The sequence below is a fragment of the Erythranthe guttata genome, chromosome 5 (assembly GCF_056151865.1).
Source record: "Erythranthe guttata isolate IM_541 chromosome 5, IM_541, whole genome shotgun sequence".
Classification (NCBI taxonomy): domain Eukaryota; kingdom Viridiplantae; phylum Streptophyta; class Magnoliopsida; order Lamiales; family Phrymaceae; genus Erythranthe; species Erythranthe guttata.
Window position 1 is genome coordinate 17,573,896 of NC_142537.1, and position 23,564 is coordinate 17,597,459.

Sequence of the window (23,564 nt, forward strand, 5' to 3'; positions counted from 1 at the left end):
CATATGTTTAAAAAATCAGCATACACCCCCTACGAGCTGATCGTGCACTACACACGCCGATTTTGCGACTGGGAGTGTGTTTTTTAACTTGAAAATACCAAAATACCCTTTAAATTATATCTTTGAAAATTACAGAGTCACCCCATAAAAGAATCATCTTTCAATTTAGTCAAATTTTTCAAAAGGCACTCTTCTCCAAATCAACCATTAATTACCATGATGATGCTAAAATGTAGATCACCTGGGGTAGTGTAGAAAATGTATTGGGAGAGCAAAGCAGATCAGTAGCTTGACAACTTGATGATCCCGAGGTACATGCGAGATGAACACACGTGAACTACGCCGGAGGTTGATCCGGCGGAAACCCCTCCGACGCTCAAGTCAGACGTACTGATCATAGAAATGGTCCAGAGAATACGTATTGTAGTATTGCTCGGTTAATAGGACGTACCTTAATAAAATGAGTAAAACCTCTATTTATATGTCGTTTATTGGGTTGGGTTTGCTTTGTTGGGCCCAAGCCTTACTTGAAGGTGTTTGGGCCTCGGTGATATTGGTCTTCGATATTGGGCTCGTAGCCCAGTAGGTAAAGAAATTGTAGGCCCATTGGGTTGGCCCAATTAGGCATATCATTAAGCCCCCCACTCTCGAGTCGATGTGGGGGCCATGTTGTGATGGGTCTCAGATCGTGTCGAGAGTAAAAATTGTAGAAGTCGATCGTTGGCGTATGGCCTAATGGTATGCGAAAACGCGTTGGAGCGTGTGTCGGAGGGGTGTGAATGCGCGTTGGCGCATAGCGCGACAAAGTTGCCGCGATATAAGTTAATTGAGTCGTCGGTTTTGTCCCGCGACGATGTAGTAGCGAATTATCTCCTCGTGGGAGTTGTCTTGTCGCGGGGTAATATTGTTGATCGAGTTATCTCCTCGTGGGAGTTGTCTCGCGATAATGTAGTAGCACGGATCAAGTAATCTCCTCGTGGGAGTTGTCTCTGGGGTAATCGAGTTGATCGAGTTACGTCCTCGTGGAAGTTGTCTCACGATAATGTAGTAGCACGGAGCTAGTATTCTCCTCGTGGGAGTTGTTATTTTTCGACATTTTCAATGTTTTGACGCGTTGCTTGTATGTGTTTACATATAGCCTTCTGCGTGTTGTACTTGAGGAGGGGATCAGGCTCTCAAGATTTTTATATGGGGATCGTGCCCTTTGTTAGACCTCGTGGGTCGTAAGTATGTTTGGACCGTGGCCACGTTTTAATGAATGACCCATCGAAAACAAGTAGATAAATTTGAGTAATCAAGCTGGCCAGGCTATATAGATTCTCATAATGTCTCTAAGTGCTTCTAGGGTTGTAATTGTGTTAACTTGAGCTTGTGATTATATAGTGAATTTCGGGCGAGTTGTCTCCTCATGGGAGTTGTCTCGCGGTGAGTAATATTTATCGAGTGAGGTGGTTGCACGTGGGAGTTGCTTTGCAACGGATTTGTAGTGCCGAGCGAGGTGGCTCCTCGCGGGAGTTGTCTCGCAACGGGTTGTGGAACAGAGCGAGTGGACTCCTCGTGGGAGTTATCTCGCTGTGGTTTTGAGACCCGAGGGGGTTGGCTCCTCGTGGGAGTTTCCTTGTAAGGGGTTGTAGGATCGAGCGAGTTATCTCCTCGTGGGAGTTGTCTTGCGGCGGGTTGTATTACTGCGCGAGTTGGCTCCTCGTGGGAGTTGTCTCGCAAGGGAGTTGTAGGAGCATCGGATGGCGCGCGACTGAGGAGCGCGCGGACTGAGGTCGCTCTGAGCGAATTGTCTCCTCGTGGGAGTTATCTCGAAACGGGTTGTATGGCCGAGCGAGTTGTATTACTGAGCGAGTTGGCTCCTCGTGGGAGTTGCCTCGCTGCGGGTCGTAGGATGGAGCGAGTGGTCTCCTCGTAGGAGTTATCTCTCTGTGGGTTCGTAGACCCTAAGGAGTTGACTCCTCGTGGGAGTTGCCTTGCAACGGGTTATATGACTGAGCGAGCTATCTCCTCGTGGGAGTTGTCTCGCTGTGTGTTGTCGGACAGAGCGAGTTGTCTCCTCGTGGGAGTTTTCTCGCTGTGTGTTTGTAGGACATAGCGAGTTATCTCCTCGTGGGAGTTATCTCGCTGTGTGTTGTAGGACAGAGCGAGTTGTCTCCTCGTGGGAGTTGTCTCGCTGTGTGTTGTAGGATAGAGCGAGTTGTCTCCTCGTGGGAGTTATCTCGCAACGGGTTAGAGGACGGAGCGAGTGGTCTCCTCGTGGGAGTTATCTCGCTATGGTTTCGTAGACCCGAGGGAGTTGGCTCCTCGTGGGAGTTGTCTCGCTGCGGGTTGTAGGACCGAGCGAGTTTGCTCCTCATGGGAGTTATCTCGCTATGGTTTCGTAGACCCGAGGGAGTTGGCTCCTCGTGGGAGTTGTCTCGCTGCGGGTTGTAGAACGAGCGAGTTTGCTCCTCATGGGAGTTATCTCGCTATGGTTTCGTAGACCCGAGGGAGTTGGCTCCTCGTGGGAGTTGTCTCGCTGCGGGTTGTAGGATGGAGCGAGTGGTCTCCTCGTGGGAGTTGTCTCGCTGCGGGTGGTAGTATTGAGCGAGTTGGCTCCTCGTGGGAGTTGTCTCGCAAGCCCCCCACTCTCGAGACGATGTGGGAGCCAAGTAGAAAGGGGTACCGGATCGTATTGAGAGTAGATCTATGCTGTAGTCTTGCGTTAATCGTTGGCATGGCGTGGAGAAATAATTTTTTTTTTTTTTTTATTTATCCGTTTGATAGCGAGCGCAATTTGGTAGGCGCGTTGAAGAGTTCGCGCGATTTGGTGGAGCGTTGAAATTCTCACGCGATTTGGTGAAGCGAGGTGAAATCTACGCGCACTTTGGTGGAGAGTACCAAAAGTTGTGCCCAATTAGGTGGGAGCGCGCGCTCCAAGGTGGCCTTGGGAGGCGCGCGCGCGTGCATCGGAGGACGCGCGCGCGTGAGAATATTTTTTTTTTTTTTTTTTTTTTTTTTCAGCTGGCGCGCGTGCACAGCACGCGCGCGTGGCGTACACGCGCGCGTGCTGTGCACGCGCGCCTCCATGTCTTTTTTTTTTTTTTTTTTTTTTGATGGCGCGTGTACGCCACGCGCGCGTGCTGTGCACGCGCGCCTCCAGTCCCTTTTTTTTTTTTTTTACCGCGCGGACCGAGGCGCCCTTGGGCGGAGCGCGCTGACGCGCGCGTTTTTTCTTGTCTTTTGTCCTTTTCTTTCTTTTGTCATTTTTCTTCTTTTTCTTTTTTCTTTTGTCTTCTTCTTCTCTTTTTTGTTGGTTTTCTTTTTGCTTCTTTCTTTCTTCTTCTTTTACTCTCTTTTTTCTTGTTCTTGTATTTTTTCATCTTCTTCTTTTTTCTTCTTCTCTTTTTTCATTTTCTTCTTCTTGTATTTTTTCTTCTTCTCTTTTTTTTTTTTTTTTTTTTTTTGATTGATGCTCACCCCCTTGGGGATGTTCAATTTTTTGAGTAGGGAGATTATCCTTGTTCCTTGAGATGGGATGTGCACCCCCTTGGGGATGTTCTATTTTTGAGTAGGGAGATTATCCTCGTTCTTTGAGATGGGATGTGAATCCACTTAGGATGGTGCCCAACCTTAGGATGGGGATAACTGCCCACTGTAGGATGAGGTGCTCGAGACCTATGGTCTGAGGTGGATGCGCACGGTTGTGCCATTGGTTCGCGCGTGCGCGTCTGACCCTTTTTTCTGTTTTTGAAGTAGGGACGTGAAACACTTGATGGGATGTGAAACCCCTTGGGGTTGAAAGGTAAGTGGATGTACCACCCTTGAGATGAGATGCCCAACTTTAGGATGGGATAGCCCCCCATTTAGGATGAGGCGATCACGAACATCTGGGGTGGGATGCCCAACCTTGGCGATATATGGTGCCACTGATTCAGTGGCAGCACGAGTTGAATCTTCCGTGATCATACGCTGAAGGTCTTCTTCGGTTATCTGAACCGTTAGAAGTAGGTGGAAATTGATCATGTTGAGGACCCAGTGGGGCCTCACGAGGAGGAGCGTTGGCTCCTGCTATGACGAACGAAATATTTTGGGGGCGATGTGAACCCCCAGGGAGTCGATAACCCTTGGCGAACGAAATATTTTGGGGGCAGATGTAAGCCCCCAAGTAGTCAGTAACCCTTGGCGAACGAAATATTTTGGGGGCGATGTAAGCCCCCAGGGAGTCGATAACCCTTGGCGAACGAAATATTTTGGGGGCGATGTAAGCCCCCAGGGAGTCGATAACCCTTGGCGAGCGAAATATTTTGGGGGCAGATGTAAGCCCCCAGGGAGTCGATAACCCTTGGCGAGCGAAATATTTTTGGGGCAGATGTAAGCCCCCTTGGGGAGTCGATGACGGTGGTGCCATAGGTGGCTCCACATGTGGAGCAGATGCTGGTATCGCGTTGAGAGCATCTGCTCCCATCGTGGCGATATATGGTGCCACTGATTCAGTGGCAGCCCGAGTTGAAGCTTCTGTTATCATGCGTTGAAGCGCATCCTCGGTTATTTGAACCATTCGAGGAGCAGGGAGTGGTGGATCGGCGAGTGGTGGGTCCCGATGGGGGATCACCTGAACCTCGCGAGGCGGATCCATGGGATGTGGAGGAGGTGGCAAGCCAGAGCCTCCACGAGGTGAGAGGTCGTTAGCTGTGTCATTTTCTCTCCGAGCAGACGCCTCAGGAGGATCTTGTTGGCTACGTGATCTGGTTTGCATCGTTCCCACAGACGGCGCCAAAATGATGATGCTAAAATGTAGATCACCTGGGGTAGTGTAGAAAATGTATTGGGAGAGCAAAGCAGATCAGTAGCTTGACAACTTGATGATCCCGAGGTACCTGCGAGATGAACACACGTGAACTACGCCGGGGGTTGATCCGGCGGAAACCCCTCCGACGCTCAAGTCAGACGTGCTGATCATAGAAATGGTCCAGAGAATACGTATTGTAGTATTGCTCGGTTAATAGGACGTACCTTAATAAAATGAGTAAAACCTCTATTTATATGTCGTTTATTGGGTTGGGTTTGCTTTGTTGGGCCCAAGCCTTACTTGAAGGTGTTTGGGCCTCGGTGATATTGGTCTTCGATATTGGGCTCGTAGCCCAGTAGGTAAAGAAATTGTAGGCCCATTGGGTTGGCCCAATTAGGCATATCATACCAAAAATCATCTTTATCTTCCCATTTCCGGCGAGCCCATGAGATTGAGAAGGAGAATCGCATCCCGGCTTCGGGTTTCAAGAATCCAGATTATCTTTCTTCTCGTCAGCCATTTGTTCGAGGTGGGGGCACCGTCGCTGCCTTGTACGAGCTTAAGAGTTGTTGCATTGGGTGGGATGGAGATGGTGCCCATAACACCAACAATAGGCTGCCGATTTGGGGAGATTTTTGCTTGAAATAACATTAGTTTTTAACTCTAACTAATTAATAGGCTCGTTTTGGTTAGTATGTGCCATTTGATTTCTAAGGGCCAATGCCCTATTTATACTCCCAACCCCAAATCTTGAAATCCGGTCCGGGAGGCCCATTTACGTGCAAAGTGAAATTCCAAAAGGGCACTTGTATTTTATTTTAGGCTAAATTACACTTACATCTCTATGGTATGTTAAAATATTTTTAAGGTCCATGTGGTATCAATAATTACAATAATCCCGAAACATTGTTAGAAACTCCCATGGAATAATACAATTACTTTTGTGACTTTTATTATTAGTAATTCAATTATTATGATTTTATTAGTTTTCTAATAAAGATTAATGAATATCATTTCTTTTCTTCATTTAATATTTAAATTTTATATAAATGTCATTTGTTTTTGTAGTTTATCTCATTTATTTATTCTAATTTAGAATTAATTTATAAAATATTTTAAAAAATGTCAGCTTTGTCGGATTAGTTTTTTTTTTCAATACTAGAAAGCTGTATATAGTAATTTGTGATAAAATGTTAAAAATAATTAAGATAATGTGATATTTAAATTTAAATTAATAAAAAAATTATATACAAACATAATATAGGGGTAATGGCAAATAGGCCCATGACAAGGGCACTTAATTAAAAAAGGGACATCCAACTTTTTTGTTTTTCAATTAAACCCACCCCATTCAAACTTATTTGCAAATAAGGAAAATCCCTTTATATATACCAAAATTACCCCCAATTTATTGAAACCCAATTCAACTCCAATTTCATGATTTACACCCCAATTTAGCCCAATTTCATAAATTAACCAATTTTAAACCTAATTTCAATTTTGACCCCAATTTTAACCCTAATTCTTATCAATTCCACCCATTATGCTCTAACTTCTTAAATATTACACATTGACCCCGGATTTAAACAAATACATCACATTAACCCCAAAACTTTTTTTTTTCAGAAAATAAATTTTTTTTCTGAAATATTTTTTTTCCGGCCAGATTCCGGCGTTGACCGCCGGTCTCCGGCGTTGACTTTTGTTTTTATTTTTTTTTGAATTTTCGTTTTCCTGAAATTTTTTTCCGGCCGGTCAACGGCCGTTGACCGCCGGGTCTCCGGCGTTGACTTTTTCTTTTTTTTAATAATTTTGTTTTTTCTTAAAAAAAATATTTTAATTAATTTTACTGTCTTGGCTGCTAAATTACTGTCTCCGGCAGCTATTTAACTGTCGGAGACAGTAATTTAACTGTTAATTGACTTTTTTATTCTTAAAAAAAAATATTTTTAATTAATATTACTGTATTCGTTGCTAAATTACTGTCTCCAGCAGTTATTTAACTGTCGGAGACAGTAATTTAACTGTTAATTGACTTTTTTATTCTTAAAAAAAATATTTGTAATTAATATTACTGTATTCGTTGCTAAATTACTGTCTCCAGCAGTTATTTAACTGTGGGAGACAGTAATTTAACTGTTAATTGACTTTTTTATTCTTAAAAAAAATATTTTTAATTAATATTACTGTATTCGTTGCTAAATTACTGTCTCCAGCAGTTATTTAACTGTCGGAGACAGTAATTTAACTGTTAATTGACTTTTTTATTCTTAAAAAAAATATTTTTAATTAATATTACTGTATTCGTTGCTAAATTACTGTCTCCAGCAGTTATTTAACTGTCGGAGACAGTAATTTAACTGTTAATTGACTTTTTTTTTTTTTTTTTAATTTTTTTCCTTACAAAAAAATTTGTTTTAATTAATATTATACTGTCTTGGATGTTAAATTACTGTCTCCAACAGTAATTTAACTGTCTTAGACAATAATATTAATAATATTACTGTTCGGAAAAATAATATTCATAATATTACTGTCCCAAACAGTAATATTACTGTCTGAGACAGTAATATTAATTAAAATATTTTTTTTCTAAGAAAAAACAATTCAAAAAAAAAAAAAAAAAACTTCTGAATCCCATTACATTTTTGTTCACTTTTAATCAATGTTTTGAAAATTGGACCGGACCGGCCGGTCCAACCGGTTGAACCGCGAACCGGCCATTCAGCCGGTCCGATCCGATGCATAAACCCAAAAGGGCCAAAAACCCGAGTCGATTGATGAAAACCGGAAATTTTCCGGTCGAACCGCCCAAAACCGGCAAAACCCGTCACCAAAAACCGGTTCCTTATTAAAACTAAAATGAGAGAGAGAGATAGACAAAAAACTTCATTTCTTCGTGTGTGGTTTGCTGAAAGATTGGTAACGGCACTGCTTGGGAAAGAGATAGGAAGGAAAAAAAATCCAGAGAATATTAACTAGGTGAAAGAGGATGATGGGAAGTGGGGTAATGCCACTAAGGTCTGATGGAGGCGCAAGATTAAGGGTAGAAAAAATTAGGGTTTGGGCTTTGGGCTTTTAATTAGTAATTGTATTGAAGTTTTTTAGTAAATTATTTTACTATCATAAATTTAATTTGACTATTCAAACTCTACGTAAACTAGTAACTCACCCGTGCGATGCACGGAGATTTATTCAAAAAATAAAAATTAGTTAATGTAGAAAACCAACGAACAAAAAATATGTCGAGGATGTAAAGAATACAATTGGAGAAAAAAAAACCGTATCTTAATTAATCAATAAAAAGTTTGAATAAAAAATAAACTGATAATGTTCTAAACACCATCCACGTTGAAATATAGCCAATAACTCCGAGACTGAAATCAAAGCAATGCACCAGTCTTGCACACGAATCAGAATGTTGTTAAAAAAGACCATGAAACTACAATAAGATATACGATTAGAGGACGAATAACCTGTTATTTTTCATCATTTTCAATATATAAGTTGAAGACATTACGTAGATAAAGAATACTGATATATATATATATATATATATATATATATATATATATATATATATATATATATATATATATATATATATATATATGTCAGCATATAAAAAAAAAAGGAATACTCAATTATTCGAGTGGAAGTATATTACATGCTGCAAATAAAATTGACATATATAGATTCGCATTGAAATAATAAAGAAATATTAACATGTTATCGATAAATGATGTTTGTCAATGTGTACCTTTATATTCTTTCGAATACTTCTTTGTACACGCGTTGCTAGTTCACAGGACAACTCACCGGATTCGCCATTGATTAAAATCTTTATGCCAGATCTACTCTTCACTCGAGACATGCCTTGGAAGGTACAATCCAACGTGCAAAATAGTTAGGCCTTGACTTTTGTTGATTGTCATGGCAAATGATATAATCACCGGATATTGTTGTCTTTAAAATTTAACTGAATGTGGAATACAAAGATATCAAAGTCATTCGAGGAATAAATACGATGTCGCCAACATTCTTACCGGACAATACCTTGCAACTAATTACGTGTATGCCCAATCTTTCAACTTGGAGACGAGTTCCATTGCACAAACCTCTCGCTTGATCGATATTCTTAATGAGCATGACAGGAATGCCTTGCTTTAATTTCAACTCATGCGGGGGAAGACCGGAGCACGATATTGTATTGAGAAACTCAGTCGAGTAAATTTCTGTATTAATCTCGGAACTTGCTTCGTCCATGCACAGGCTGTCAGAGCTTAGGTAAACCTTTTCATCTTCTTCAATTAATGACGACAGATAATCGTTCACATATATAACACTCTCATTTTTAGACCCTAGAATGGCCCTCCCATGAAAGAAATCAGGATTGGCAATGTTATTCAGCAAATCCGGATACACGAACTACAGGAGCTCTGAAAAAGTATCATCCGAATTATGTTTCAGTTATTGAAAGAGATTTTAAAATTATCTCTGGTGAAATACAGAAATCTGTCCACCCTCCTCATGTTCCTTTTCAAATTGAAAAAAATGGTAGAGTTTTTAATTTTCTTCCATTCTCTAAAATTATTGAAAATGATGTTCTACAAGTTACGGTTAAACATATAAATTTAATGATTGAGCAAAACAATTTTTGCAATCTCTATCTTTCGATTATAGGTGAGGAAATTATTTCTTTACATGATAAAATTGACAAAATATTATCCCAAACTAAGACCCAGACTAAGTCTGATCTACTTGATAAAAGTACCATTGTTAAGACAGCCTCTTCTATACAGTCTCCTGTTGAATTAGACAACTTCAAAATCGAACCCTCTGTTTCTGATTTTGAAAAAATCATTTCTAATAAATTCAGTAAATTAAATATTTCTACTTTAAATAATGATTTTGAAGAAAGTCTTGAAACCAGCTCTACAAAGTATGACAATACAGATTGTATTAACAAAATGAGATGGGCTGATAAGCCAAATCTTTCTAAATTCTATTATAATAGACCAACTCCTATGGATGTTCTTCATGAAGAACAAGAAAACTTCTTCAATACTTCCTATTCGGGAAAAAGCATCTATGAATGGAATATTGATGGCGGAAGTGATAAACATATTTTTACTCAATGCCATCGTATGCTTATGTATAGTTCTGCTTGCAGAATTAGTGGTAACAATGATTTACAAACAGCTCAAGCTATTACTGTTGGTTTTACTGGCCAACTTAAAGGTTGGTGGGATAATTACTTAAATAATTTAAATAAACAAGAAATTTTCTCTTCTATTAAAATTGAAGATGGTGAAACTAAACCCAATGCGGTTTACTCTCTTGTTCTTACCATTCTCGAACATTTTACTGGTAGATTTACTAACAAATCTGAAAACACCAAAACTCTTCTTTTAAATATGAAATATAAAACCCTTACTGATTTTAGATGGTACAAAGATACTTTTCTATCACGTATTTTTGATATTCCTGACTGCAATCAGGATATTTGGAAAAACAAGTTTGTTGATGGTCTTCCTTACTTGTTTGCTGAAAGGATTAAAAAAGTCCTTAGAAAAGACTCAGATCATATTGCATATGAGGCTTATACTTTTGGCCAAATCGTTAGCACTTGTATTCAAGAAGGATTAAGTCTTTGTAATGAAATCAAATTAAGAAATCAGATCCGCAAGGATAATCTGTTAGAAAGAAAACAGCTTGGTCATTTTTGTGACCAGTTTGGCCTAGACAATCCCGGCAAAACACATTCTCATAAGAATAAAAGAGAAATTAGTCATAAGCCTAATTATAGGAAAAGAAGAAGACATTATGATAATAATAAACAGATTAACCATTCTAAAGATAAGCAAGATAACGACAAGGGAAGAAATCGTTATCATAGAAAGAAGTCCTATAAAAAGGATAGTAATTTTCTTAGCAAAATTGTTTGCAGAAAATGTGGTAGAACAGGTCACTATGCTAATCAATGTTATGCTAAAGATAAGATTAAAAATCTTAATATTGATGATGATTTAAAAGAAACCCTTTACAAAATTGTCATGAATTCCGAGGATGATACAGATTCTAATAGATCTAATTCCTCTCAAGAATCGGAATTTTCCGATGATATTTCTACTAAGAGTGATGAATGTAATAATTGTGCTCTTGGTAAACCCTGTCTTAATTACATCAAAGATACAGATAATCCTGTTGAAGATGAATATTATAAACTCATGAGTCAGTTTCAAAACCTGAATATAAATGTGTTAACTAATAATAATATTCTTGACTTTCTTAAACAGATTAAGGATCCTAGTTTAAGAGATAAGGTCATTGACCAGTTACATGATTCTGGTCCCTCAACTAGTAATACTAGCACCAGTCTCTCTAGTAAAATTGATAATAATTATTACAACATGGGAGAATTAGATAACCTCCTTAAGCTTAGGAATATCAAGAATAGTCCTATCACTATCAATGATTTAAGCCAAGAGATTTATAATCTTAAAAATGATATTAAGATTCTTCAAAAGAATAATTCTGAATTTTCGTCGCGTCTTTCTATTATTGAAAAAGGCAAATGAAAGGAAACTTCTACAGCTCAGTCTCAGTTTATTAACTCCGATGAGTTTGACAACTTAGATAAAAATCATTTATCTACCATTAATATTATTATTTCTCAAAAATGGTATACAAAGATTTCTCTCCTTATTAATAATTCTTACAGTTGGGGATCGTGCATGTATACGCAACGGAATTTAAAAATTTTATATCGAACTAGTTTCGATTACATACATAAACTAATCACATAGTCAACGTACCTTAACGCTTCCGCCATACATATGGTAATTATCGATTTAATTGAAAAACACGTAAAACCGAAAATTACGAAACATGCTTATTCTTAATTTCACAAAATCGAAACATGTAATCACGTATTACTCATGCTCGCAAATTAATAATCATACAAACATGTTTGAATCGAATTACGAAAGTTCCGATTTAATTACCTCTTGTAGCGTGAGATTTCGACGAATCGAAATCAAGAACCAATCACGTACAAGCTGCGAATTACCAATCCTCGGGGCTGCAACTTCACGGCTGGAACGAGCTGATCCAGCAAGCGACGAACGCCGGTGAATGGCAGCAGCAGCAGCGGCGGCGCGTGGCAGCGGCAGCGGCGGCGCGTGGGCGGCGCGTGCTGCGTAACAGCGGCGCGTGCGGCTTCGACGGTGGAGCAGCGGCTTTCCTCTCCTCCAATTAGGTTTCACCTCGTATATTTTGACCCACTCGAACTACAGCACTAGATGTAAACGAGTTAGATAAACAACAAGAATAAACGAAGGAATAAACGGGAGAAAACCGGCGGTTTCCGGCGAAGATCGGCGGTGGCGCGGCGGAGATGCAACGGCCGAGAGGGGGGGCTGAGCGGCTAGGGTTTTGTTGCTGAAAATCTGACTTCAAACTCTTGTTTGAGGTCTATTTATACTTAGGGTTTTCAACCCTAGTGGGCTTAAGTCATTGGGCTTGACCCACTGATGCATTAAGCCCATTCCCTCGTCGGCCTCATTTCTAATAAACGATCGTCCACAAAATTATAACAAAGTTATATTTGTGACGAGCTCAAAGTCCTCGTCGATACGAGTGCTTCTTCGAAATTTCCAATTTCCAAAATTGGAAACTTCTACTTCAGTGGACTTGCTAAATCGGGAAACTTCCCAATTTAGAAAGTTCACTAAATTCCGCATGTCTCTCTTTCTCTACGTTTATTCCAATTCGCAATTCACAATTACGAATCTTGGATTCAATCATATCGACATCCAATCGTTCAAAGATTAACACATTAATCTATGCTTGTTGTTATCAAGGATCTATATTACACGAGAAGTGTGACCCTCAATGGTTCAGGTGTATGCTAGCCGTGGGCTCACAACTCTTTGTGATTCGAACAACACATTGTTCTTATATGAACTCCTCCCAAGAGTCCTGATTATAGTAAAACTCATTTTACCTAATCCCCGATCAAATCGGTGCCCAACGAATCAAGATTGGCGTCTAGCAACTACGCATCATGATTCCCTAGATACAAGTGAAGTGCCTGCAAGAACCTTATGATATAGTTAACGTACAGTACGATCCTTTCGTAGCACATGTCCCGATTGAACTAGAGGCATTGGTTCACCGAGACCTCTTATAAAGTTCAATAACCGTGCGAACGTTCTAGGTGTTATAAATCCGTTCGTGTGCGACTTAGGGAAACACATTTCCCTAATCACCCCACTATCGACTCTGGCCAGAGATTCCATGGATCATAAACCGTCAGAACACACAGGACATCCATGACTACTCAAGCGCTCGAATCCCCTACTACAATACACAGACTTCACACTAGATTTCGGATTGCACGAACGTTGGCCCTTGGTGTGGTCCGCGGTGGGACTCAGGGACAGGTCACGATACAATCGGTCCTCTAGTGAAGTCACGGTGATGTCTGGGTCTTAAGGACTAATGGTGTACAACTATATCTTAGAAACTTATCACTCGATGAATGAGAACCACTTATAGATTTCTAGGGCGAGGGAGTTCAGTGAACTCATCCAGTATGAGCACCCACTCAAGTATGCCGATGTCACAACACCGAGGACTGATGAGACGCAGTACACATACACTAAGTGCTAGTCTCAAAAGGGAAAGGCCGGTATCCTCATTATTGGCGTAACCCATTGACTAGGAACAAGGTTTAACAGTTACATTACATTGCTGAGTTATCTCACGATTCTACTAGATCAACTCACAGTAATAGAGTAACTCGTTAGGACTATATCTATGCTGCTTGCATGGGATAACAGATATAGAATGCCAAATAAGATATTTTATTATTACGAACGAAAAACGATTGTTTTATTACAAGGAAAAGAGAAAGACCACAGCCACAAGTTGGCTTGTTGGTCACCTACTCAAACACTTACAAGGAAGACTTCATTGCTATGATTGATAGTGGTGCTGACCTGAGTGTCATTCAAATGGGAAAAATTCCCACCAAATGTTTTGAAAAAACTACACATTCTCTTTCTCACGCAGGAGGCGGATCATTAAAAATTAACTATAAGCTTAAAAATGCTTATGTTTGTATCGAAGGTTGTTGTATTGCTAATGACTTTCTTATTGCTGAGGATATTACTAGTCAAATGATTATTGGCCTTCCATTTCTTTATAAGATTTATCCTCTTACATTTATTGATGAAAGGGGAATTACAGGTACTTATAATGGTAAGCCTATTTCTTTTAAGTTTATCACCAAACCTATTCATAAGGTTCTCAATTCTATCCAAGATCAAATTGATTTTAAAAATTGTCAGGTCAATTTTCTCAAAGAAGAATTTAACTCATTAACTATTGAAGATAGATTAAAGAATTCTAAACTTCAAGATAAAATTAAGCTTTTATACAATAAATTCTCTATTGACATTTGCAATGAATTCCCTAATGCTTTTTGGGATAGAAATAAACATATAGTTTCTCTTCCCTATGAAGAAGGATTTAAAGATAGTCATATTCCTACTAAGTCTAGGCCTTGCCAAATGAACTCAGAATTTTTAGAGTTATGTAAAAAGGAGATTTCGTCCTTATTGCAAAAGAAACTTATTTCCCCTTCCAAGTCCCCCTGGTCTTGTACTGCCTTCTATGTTAATAAACATTCGGAGCAAGAACGGGGAGTTCCTAGATTAGTTATTAACTACAAACCTGTTAATAAAGTTCTTAAATGGATTCGACACCCTATTCCTAATAAAAATGATCTTCTTGACAGGCTTGTCAATGCCCTTATATTTTCAAAATTTGATTTAAAATCAGGATTCTGGCAAATACAAATTGACCAGGCGGACAGGTATAAAACTGCCTTCAACTTTCCTTTCGGTCATTACGAATGGAATGTCATGCCTTTTGGCCTTAAAAATGTTCCTTATGAGTTTCAACAAATTATGAATGATATCTTCTATCCGTATAGCGATTTTATCATTGTTTATATTGATGATATTCTGATTTTCTCTAAAGACATTGACGTACATTTTAAGCATCTTGATATGTTCAAAAGCTTAATCATTAAAAATGGTTTAGTCATTTCAAAACCTAAAATGGTTCTTTTTCAGACTAAGATAAAATTCCTAGGTCACACTAGACATGGCCACGGGTCAGGGCGGGTCCGGGTCCGGGTCGGACCCGCCGGGTCCGGGTCCGACTTTTAGGGGACCCGAAACCGACCCGTGGGAAGTCGGGTCCGGGTCCGGGGCGGGTCCACCCGGGTCCATCCATGTCCGGGGCGGGTCCGGGTCGGGTCCGGGTCCAACCCGGTTTTTTAATTTTTTTTTTTTTTTCTTTTTTAAAAAAAAAAAAACTTATATGAAACTTGAAAAAACATGAGATTAACTTTAAATTCAAAATAAAAAAATAATTGAATTTAAACATTAAATTTATTTAGAAAAAAATGAAACGATTTGACCTTGAGAGTTGAGACATAAACTAAATAAAATGAAAGTCGTGAAAACTGGATTATGGGTATTTATAAGTTAAAATAATAATTGAGAAAATTTTCAAATTTTCAAAAATCAATATTCAATCTTTCTTTTAAATTAAATCGTATTTTTTAATATTTTTCAAAATTAAATATATATGCATTTGTTATTAGTCGGAATTTTTGATATTAATAATAGTCAACATAAAAATTAATAATTTATAAAACATTAGTTATACAATTATTATAATCATTTGATAGTGTTATTTATATTTTTATATTTATAGTTAGGATTATTATAACAAGGAACATATATAACATAAACAAAAGGTGTAAAATGATTATAATAAATAATGTTAAATACATTATTAATTATCATATTCATTATAATCTATTTTTGTTAAAATATACATCATTTATGTTTTTAAATAATTTTCTTATGATAAAATCCTCAATAATATTAATAAGTTTTTGTCAATAATTGATGTAAATCGATTTAAATTAATTGAAATGAGTTATAATCTATCTTTTTAAATAAACATATTATTTTATTTTTCATTCGATTTTTTTACACTATTGATTTTAATAACATAAGTGAATTGATTCAATACTTTATATTTTTCAATAGTGGAGATTATATTGATATATTAATTAATAATATATGTTTTGAAGTCTTGAACTGTGATTATATATATTTTTTCTTATGCTGCATTTGTTAATTATTTAATTGAAATTATTTAATAATAATTAATATGAAAATTATTAATTTATTTAACATATATCATTTACACCATAGTTGTAACAAGATCGTACTTAAAATATCAATAGTATCCTATTGGATCTTTTAAAAACACAGATCGGATATTACTGAGGACATCCATAGTCCATAAGTTAACCTGAAAAAAGCTTAACGCCCAAAACGCCTGCGCCATGAATCGGCAAAACGGCAACAAGGCAAGCCCACATGGTTAACTTATGAATATCACTGAAAACCTCATACCTTCTGTTTAAACCAAACTCTACCTTTGATATCTTAAGTAAAATAAATCTTTACATCACAAATGCACATGATAGTAAAGTAACGTTGAGTCAAGCCATGATTTAATACAGGAAACCTAGCCGGCCATTGAGGCGGCGATCATTGAAATAAAATTAAAAGACTGAAAATTAAAGCTGGAGTACCTTAAAGGACACCAAGAACTTCAAACCAACTTATTTCACACGAATATTATACAAAAGAAATTCTAAGAGAGAGAGAGAGAGTCTAAAAAAGTGCTGCCTAAGGAGTAGAAAACTCCAACTATAAATAGGAAAAAGAAAGAGCCGGACATCAGCCCCGGATTTCAAAAAAGATAAAAAAGCGTGAATAGTAAAAAGTGTGAATAGTATTTTTACTATTCATAAACAGTACTTGGTCTGCTGGTGTAAGCAATGACGAAATTTAATTTGTCGGATATTGTAGATGCATTTTGCTGGAATGCTCTAAGATCAAATCTTCCTTACATCGCCATTAAAGAAGCTTGTTTCTTCAGAAGTCTTAGAGTCTTCTTAAAATCATTTAAGGAATGGACAACAAAATTGTTTCTCTGTCTAATCCCTTCTTCAATTAGGAAAAAATTTTCAAGGGCCGCAATCTTCTTTCTAAGAATCTTGAGATAATTTTTATCTGTGATCTCGTTAGATTTTTCATCGAACCTAACATGAAAGGGAACTTCCCAGATGTTCCAATCTGGTGATGAGCTGAAGCGTACGAGATAAATCTCCCAGTCTTCCATTAATTCTTTCCTTTAACTTTCTCTTTAAGAGAGGATTTGAGTAAATCAAAACTTTCTTGTAAAGAAAGATCTTGATAATCTTCGTTAGGATCCTGAGCATCTTGGAGGTCAGTAACAGAACTCATAGAAGCATCTGATTTTGAATCAGAAAAGTCGATATCATCGAATAAGTCCTTTTTAATATGGTCCATATAAAGATCCATAATTTTTTCTTTAGAGAAAATGTCTGAGTACTGCTTGGAGAACTCAGAAAACGAAGGAAGACTATATGAAGTCTTTTTAGAGATCTTCTTGTGATCTTCCATTTTGGATTTAATTCTCTGGATATTTTCCTGTAAAGGTGACTCATTGGAGCCAGGAGTGATGACATTTAAATTATTCCAAAACCTTGTAGTATGGATTCTCCATAAACACGGCGTACCGTTGGTCGTGAACCCGAATTGCGGTTTCCATTTCCAAACCCATGGGATTCCGGAATCAACAAAAAACATACAAATAGTTTTACTACCTGTATTGTGAGTTTTAAAAGAAGAACAACTAATAGAGTATTCTTCTAAGAGAGTTTTAATCTCTTCTGGCAAAATGTCTGCCATAGTACCAAAAATTTCCCACAAAGAGAAAAGCCAATTTGGAATTTGATTCCTACTGATATTGTCGCAAATTTTTATAAGCCATGTGTGAGAATGCTTAGGATTCTGGTATAAAAGGGTTTTATAAAAACTCTGTAAGTAATCCCAATAATTGTATTGGTAAACTGACCTAGTAACTTCGTTGGTAATGGTCTTCTCAGCAAAAGGGGAAGTACCCCATTCTTGGATGGAGATGATCTTCTTAATAACAAACTTAGAGTAGTTAATAATCTTACTCTTAGGAGGGTAGTGTTGAATATCAACACTTCCCAGACTTGTGAGGATATTCTCATAGAATCCTCTTGTCTTGTAAGTTTCGACCTTCCAACAATTTGCCGGAAGATATTTATCCATGAGAATCCATGGGGACTCTTTGAATGTTTCATCGTCATTTTCAATGACTAAGATTAACTCTCTCTTAGGGGAGTCAAAGAATTTGTATTCTTTCTGAGCCACTGAAGAATATGATTCTTCTTCTTCTGATTTTGAGGAATTGTCCTCCATTGGTATATTTTTTTCTCTTTGTCTGAGGAATTCTTGGAACTCCTTTTGAACCTCTTTTGAAGAAGAACTAGCACCAGAAATATTTTGGTTGTAAAGGGATTTCTTCCCTTGCTGAACAATGGGGAAACCTCTGCCTCCCCTTCCTCTTTGAGAGGAAAAAGGGTTTCTTCCAGGAAAGCTCATATCTGTCATGGAGAAATATATTCACGAGTTAAAAAGTCTGGAAGATGATTATCTTTCCCTTGTTTATAAACAATGTTAAAATCAAAGTAAGCAAGATGAGATTGCCATCAGGCAAACATTTGTTTAGAGACATTATGCTCATAATCTTTAAAGAGCATGAAAGTGGCTGCTTTACAATCAGTCTTAATGGTAAACTTTTGATTGTATAAATCATCCTGAAATTTAAGGACGCATTTAACAATAGCAAGGATTTCTTTAGCTGTAGTAGAATAATTTTTTTGAGCATTATTCCATTTACCTGAATAGAATCGAATGATGTATTCAATCTTATTATCAGGGTTGATTTGTTTTAAAATACCCCCATACCCCAAATCTGAGGCATCAGTTTCAACGTATTTTTCCCACAAAGGGTTAGCAAGCATAAGACACGGGATGTTTTTAACTTTCTCCTTAATATTAATAACAGCCTTAGTGTGATTATCATTCCAAGGAGAAGGATTCTTCTTAAGCCTATCATATAATATAGCAGAATCGTTAGCAAGATTTTTAATATAAGAAGAAACATAATTAAGACTTCCTAAAAATCTTTGTAACTGAGTTTTATCTGTAATAATATCTGGAAATTTATTTCCAAACTCAATACTTCTTTGAATGGGAATGATGTTTCCTTTTTCAATAGTATGACCTAGGAATTTTATCTTAGTCTGAAAAAGAACCATTTTAGGTTTTGAAATGACTAAACCATTTTTTATGATTAAGCTTTTGAACATATCAAGATGCTTAAAATGTACCTCAATGTATTTAGAGAAAACCAGAATATGATCAATATAAACAATGATAAAATCTCTATACGGATAGAAGATATCATTCATAATTTGTTGAAACTCAGAAGGAGCATTTTTAAGGCCAAAAGGCATGACATTCCATTCGTAATGACCGAAAGGAAAGTTGAAGGCAGTTTTATACCTGTCCGCCTGGTCAATTTGTATTTGCCAGAATCCTGATTTTAAATCAAATTTTGAAAATATAAGGGCATTGACAAGCCTGTCAAGAAGATCCTTTTTATTAGGAATATGGTGTCGAATCCATTTAAGAACTTTATTAAGAGGTTTGTAGTTAATAACTAATCTAGGAACTCCCCGTTCTTGCTCCGAATGTTTATTAACATAGAAGGCAGTACAAGACCAGGGGGACTTGGAAGGGGAAATAAGTTTCTTTTGCAATAAGGACGAAATCTCCTTTTTACATAACTCTAAAAATTCTGAGTTCATTTGGCAAGGCCTAGACTTAGTAGGAATATGACTATCTTTAAATCCTTCTTCATAGGGAAGAGAAACTATATGTTTATTTCTATCCCAAAAAGCATTAGGGAATTCATTGCAAATGTCAATAGAGAATTTATTGTATAAAAGCTTAATTTTATCTTGAAGTTTAGAATTCTTTAATCTATCTTCAATAGTTAATGAGTTAAATTCTTCTTTGAGAAAATTGACCTGACAATTTTTAAAATCAATTTGATCTTGGATAGAATTGAGAACCTTATGAATAGGTTTGATGATAAACTTAAAAGAAATAGGCTTACCATTATAAGACCTGTAATTCCCCTTTCATCAATAAATGTAAGAGGATAAATCTTATAAAGAAATGGAAGGCCAATAATCATTTGACTAGTAATATCCTCAGCAATAAGAAATTCATTAGCAATACAACAACCTTCGATACAAACATAAGCATTTTTAAGCTTATAGTTAATTTTTAATGATCCGCCTCCTGCGTGAGAAAGAGAATGTGTAGTTTTTTCAAAAAAATTGGTGGGAATTTTTCCCATTTGAATGACACTCAGGTCAGCACCACTATCAATCATAGCAATGAAGTCTTCATTGTAAGAATTATTAATAAGGAGAGAAATCTTTGTATACCATTTTTGAGAAATAATAATATTAATGGTAGATAAATGATTTTTATCTAAGTTGTCAAACTCCTCGGAGTTAATAAACTGAGACTGAGCTGTAGAAGTTTCCTTTCCTTTGCCTTTTTCAATAATAGAAAGACGCGACGAAAATTCAGAATTATTCTTTTGAAGAATCTTAATATCATTTTTAAGATTATAAATCTCTTGGCTTAAATCATTGATAGTGATAGGACTATTCTTGATATTCCTAAGCTTAAGGAGGTTATCTAATTCTCCCATGTTGTAATAATTATTATCAATTTTACTAGAGAGACTGGTGCTAGTATTACTAGTTGAGGGACCAGAATCATGTAACTGGTCAATGACCTTATCTCTTAAACTAGGATCCTTAATCTGTTTAAGAAAGTCAAGAATATTATTATTAGTTAACACATTTATATTCAGGTTTTGAAACTGACTCATGAGTTTATAATATTCATCTTCAACAGGATTATCTGTATCTTTGATGTAATTAAGACAGGGTTTACCAAGAGCACAATTATTACATTCATCACTCTTAGTAGAAATATCATCGGAAAATTCCGATTCAGAGGAATTAGATCTATTAGAATATGTATCATCCTCGGAATTCATGACAATTTTGTAAAGGGTTTCTTTTAAATCATCATCAATATCAAGATTTTTAATCTTATCTTTAGCATAACATTGATTAGCATAGTGACATGTTCTACCACATTTTCTGCAAACAATTTTGCTAAGAAAATTACTATCCTTTTTATAGGACTTCTTTCTATGATAACGATTTCTTCCCTTGTCGTTATCTTGCTTATCTTTAGAATGGTTAATCTGTTTATTATTATCATAATGTCTTCTTCTTTTCCTATAATTAGGCTTATGACTAATTTCTCTTTTATTCTTATGAGAATGTGTTTTGCCGGGATTGTCTAGGCCAAACTGGTCACAAAAATGACCAAGCTGTTTTCTTTCTAACAGATTATCCTTGCGGATCTGATTTCTTAATTTGATTTCATTACAAAGACTTAATCCTTCTTGAATACAAGTGCTAACGATTTGGCCAAAAGTATAAGCCTCATATGCAATATGATCTGAGTCTTTTCTAAGGACTTTTTTAATCCTTTCAGCAAACAAGTAAGGAAGACCATCAACAAACTTGTTTCTCCAAATATCCTGATTGCAGTCAGGAATATCAAAAATACGTGATAGAAAATTATCTTTGTACCATCTAAAATCAGTAAGGGTTTTATATTTCATATTTAGAAGAAGAGTTTTGGTGTTTTCAGATTTGTTAGTAAATCTACCAGTAAAATGTTCGAGAATGGTAAGAACAAGAGAGTAAACCGCATTGGGTTTAGTTTCACCATCTTCAATTTTAATAGAAGAGAAAATTTCTTGTTTATTTAAATTATTTAAGTAATTATCCCACCAACCTTTAAGTTGGCCAGTAAAACCAACAGTAATTGCTTGAGCTGTTTGTAAATCATTGTTACCACTAATTCTGCAAGCAGAACTATACATAAGCATACGATGGCATTGAGTAAAAATATGTTTATCACTTCCGCCATCAATATTCCATTCATAGATGCTTTTTCCCGAATAGGAAGTATTGAAGAAGTTTTCTTGTTCTTCATGAAGAACATCCATAGGTTTTGGTCTATTATAATAGAATTTAGAAAGATTTGGCTTATCAGCCCATCTCATTTTGTTAATACAATCTGTATTGTCATACTTTGTAGAGCTGGTTTCAAGACTTTCTTCAAAATCATTATTTAAAGTAGAAATATTTAATTTACTGAATTTATTATAAATGATTTTTTCAAAATCAGAAACAGAGGGTTCGATTTTGAAGTTGTCTAATTCAACAGGAGACTGTATAGAAGAGGCCGTCTTAACAATGGTACTTTTATCAAGTAGATCAGACTTAGTCTGGGTCTTAGTTTGGGATAATATTTTGTCAATTTTATCATGTAAAGAAATAATTTCCTCACCTATAATCGAAAGATAGAGATTGCAAAAATTGTTTTGCTCAATCATTAAATTGATATGTTTAACCGTAACTTGTAGAACATCATTTTCAATAATTTTAGAGAATGGAAGAAAATTAAAAACTCTACCATTTTTTTCAATTTGAAAAGGAACATGAGGAGGGTGGACAGATTTCTGTATTTCACCAGAGATAATTTTAAAATCTCTTTCAATAACTGAAACATGATTTATGTAAAAGGTTTTTATGTATATATATATATATATATATATATATATATATATATATATATATATATATATATATATATATATATATATATATATATATATATATATATATATATATATATGCATGTTATTTAAATAAAGTATTTGAATCTTTATTTACAGATGTTAACAACAAAACAATTATATTACAAGAAAGAGAACCATGTTTTTAAGTGGGAGACTTGTTGGCTTATTCTAAAAGACACACCGAAACGGTACAATCATATCAATGATGTACAAGAGAAGAAGAAAATGATGTCTCAAAAAAAGAGGGCAGAAATTAATTTGGATGAAGATGATATTGGAGATTCCTCCAATGCTGAGACTCCGTTAAGTGAGCAATCAACACCTAGCGGGACTCCAACCTCAATTAGTCTTGACGATGAAGATGGATTATCTAATAATACTTCAACTGGTCTAGCACGTCCTCCTGGTAACAAATGTGCGAAAAATGCTAAAAAAAAAAGAAATAATTCTATGGACTTATTTGCAGAAGAATTTTCTAATATGAGAAAAGAAGCATCAAGTCGGTTTCAAGAAGAAGGGAATAGGAAACATGCAATAGAACAACAAAAGTTACAAGCGAAAATGGAAGCAATAAATTTACAGCTACAAGCTCAAAAGGAAACTGAGCAAATGAGAATTGCAACAATGAAAGAACAAGAACACAAACGGTTTGAAAAAGAAATAATGATGATGCATCCCAATTCAGCTCCTACAGAAGAAGGTAAAATTTGGATTATTGAACAACAAGCTTGGATCATGGAACAATAAAGAGAAATCATAAGTCGTGCAGGAAAAAATAAGTCAACGTTTACGGGGCCTAATAATTAGTTTACTAGCTTTCTCGTAATTTTTATTGATGTTTTCTATTAGTTGGAGAGATATTCCAACAGTGTTATTCAAATCTTCTGTTATCTTTTGTGTTATTAATATAATGTCAATTTTATGTTAGTTGTTAAATTTTCATATTATTAATTAGTTTTTATATATTACAAAAAAAAGAAAA